Consider the following 3,112-nt stretch of genomic DNA (forward strand, 5'->3'; position numbering starts at 1 on the left):
CTGGAGATATTCAAGTCTCGCCTGGACGCCTACCTGTGCGACCTGGTGTAGGGAACCTGCTTTGGCAAGGGGGTTGGTCTCGATGATCTCTAGAGGTCCTTCCAACCCCTACAATTCTGTGATTCTGTGATTCTCTGATCTTGGAACAGGAGCCTGTTGGTGCTTTGAGAGCCCTTTGTGACAATGAAGATCTGCCTGCAGCTGCTTCAAAGCAAGACAGCAAACCCTTCTGTGCTGGGGAGCTCAGTGCCCTTTAAAAGCAGCACGAACCTGCTGTTTTGTCAAGAACTAGAATATTTTTTGCTTTTGTGTGTGCCTGTGTCATGTTGGGAGAACATGGTTCTTTGAACGGATTATACGGTTAGCCCTGTTTCCATAAGTGATTTTTGTCTTGCTCAAGGCAGTTGGCAGTTACAGAGTTGACAAATGCCTGAAAGTTGTTTAATAAACATGGGTGCTTGTAACTGCTAATGAGTTTCATTTTTGCAATGGAGAAGGACCAAATCAAAGTCACACAAATATCTGTTCGTGTCATCTGTTGCTTAGGTATGAGTTATTTCCTGGTCTAATGCTGTGTTTATTTGGTTTGCAGTGGCATGCTCTCTCTCGTGAAGAACAAGCAAAATATTATGAACTAGCTCGTAAAGAAAGGCAGCTACACATGCAGCTTTATCCAGGCTGGTCTGCAAGAGACAACTATGTAAGTCGCACTCTTGAAGGTTCTTTTCAAAGTAACTTCCTTCCCTTAACAGGCATTTTTCATTTTTCTTTTTTGACATGTAACTTGTGGAAAGCTCTGATAGAAGGGATGGTGAGCAAACATTAGCCTGGTATTTGTTTGCACTTCAGACATCTAGAGATTCGGAGATGTTGTTGTTGTTGTTGAGATGCATCTTACGATGGTCACTATTCTTGAGGGGAAAATTTAACACAGAAAGTTCTTCTAAGGCAATTGACAGTGCAGTCTGAAAGCTGAAGTACAGCTGTGAATTTTCCATAATGTCATGTGATTACTTGATATCCAGAAATCTTCTGTAGACCTGAGCTAAAAAAAAGGGGCACCTCCCTTTCAGGAGAACAAAAGCCAGGGGAGTTCTGCACGCTGAACTTTAGTTGAAAGTAATTCAGGATGGTTCATGTCTGAAATAAAGCCTGGAAGACTTGTATAAATAAACCTTGATAGATTTTGCTTTTATATACTTCAGAAAAGCTAAAAAATTTAACAAAGTTTTTTTTTAACAATTACTCATTTTTTATAATTAAATATCAAACAAGCACTACTGCCACACTGCATGGCTCACGCTGCACAACTACACAATTGTTCTCCCTGTGAGCAGTCAGGGGAGTTGTGTGTTACATAGCTCGAAAGCCACAGTCCTGAGAGACTGACCCCAGCCTGAGATCTGGGCTCCTTTCTGTCCCCTATCAACTGTGACATTTACTGTGATAGGAAGTATACACGCTGTATCTGGCTTAGTTTCCCATCTGTATTGGGTGGACAATAGCATTTTCTGTTTCAGTGATGTCTTCTGGATGTTGAAGATTTTGAGGCACCTGAATACAGCATTAACAGAGACTGCAGAAGTACCTAACATTTCCAGTGCAGCACAGTGACTGCTCAGCTTAAACAAAGTTTTTGTAAGCCTGAGTCTCTTAGGGAGATTTTTGGCGTGGAAAGTATTGACACAGAAGCTGTGTGATCATCTGTGAAGCAAAAGCCTTGGTCTTGCTCACATCCATGCCCAGTTCTGTAAGCACAGATGCTGCTGTAAGCACTGGCAGCCTGTGTCTGCCTGTTTTACAGTCTTTTTTCCTAGCACATGAGCTATCGTGACCTTATGCAGGTGGGGTTTATTTCAAGTAACCAGACCATGTCAACAGATCTGTTTTGAAATGCACCTGGGAACAAACAGGGCCAGGGCCATGCTGAAACGTCTCTGCAACAAGGGGACTTCAATTATCTTGAAATTACTGCTGGAAAATCAGAGTACTTCACAGCGGTGCTAGCTCATGCTTTACTTGCCCTCAGCTTTCCCTGTGGTGGCTGGCCTCTAAGGTGCCAGAAAGGTACTTTTTGGTAGCTTGCATTTACCTAGGGAACAGTGACTTTCCTGTTATTATGCTCAGGCATACTAACTTCACGAATCCAGTGTATTTTGCCACAGCACACACCACATGCACATATAGCGTGAGCAGTAGACCTGCTGTTTCTTACACACACTGACAGACATTTTGAGTGTATAAGATGGCACACAAGAATTCTCTCTGATGTGCTTCCTACTTATATCCTGTGTAGCAGTGCAGCTCTGACGTGCTCCAGTCCTATATATTACAGCAGAGAATCCTGCTAGCGTTCCTCCCGCAGCCCTCTCTGCCTCTCCAGGAATGCCGGCACATGTTGCAGCAGGGGGGAGAAGGCGATCAGAGTTGACCACAGTTTATCACTGAATCCTATTTGAATCATATTTTTCCTTCATTTTTGCCAACTTGCAGTCAAAAATGACAGTATTGATTTAGTAGAGAGATTGTTGCAGTATTTTCAGAGTAAAAAGTGACTTGGGGATGACTTATGTTGTCAATTTCTGGGTGCTTTTTAATTTTTTTTATTACTGACATCCAACATAGTCCCTCCAAGCATCACAAACTACTTCTTTGGGGAATGCTGACAATTAGTTTTCAGCTCAGCCTTTTCCTTTTGTCCTTTAAATTCTGTTATCGTAGATGGATCTCAAATCAGCTTTCAGGTCATTTCAGTATGCAGTACAGTAAAAAAGCATTGTCCGGGTGCTTACATGATAAAGCACATTGCTTTGAATTTCCCTGAGCTCCACAAATCTGCTTTGTGATTCCTTGTTGTGGTCCTGTCTTTGGGAGCTCATTCACAGGGCATTGCCCAGTCCAGCTGCCAGCCTCAGGAGCTCCTCTGGTGGGGAGGACACTGGGGGGACAGCAAGTTACACTCCCACACACTGCCTCTGCAGCAAGGTTTGTCAGAGCTCATCTGCTAGAGCCTCTCCTGCAGCCTGAACACTTTCTTAAAATACATGTGGATGTGACTTTTTTCATTTTTTCTTTCTTTTCCATTCTTTTCTTTTTTTCTCTCCCTTCTTTT

The sequence above is a fragment of the Meleagris gallopavo genome, chromosome 4 (assembly GCF_000146605.3).
Source record: "Meleagris gallopavo isolate NT-WF06-2002-E0010 breed Aviagen turkey brand Nicholas breeding stock chromosome 4, Turkey_5.1, whole genome shotgun sequence".
Taxonomy (NCBI): domain Eukaryota; kingdom Metazoa; phylum Chordata; class Aves; order Galliformes; family Phasianidae; genus Meleagris; species Meleagris gallopavo.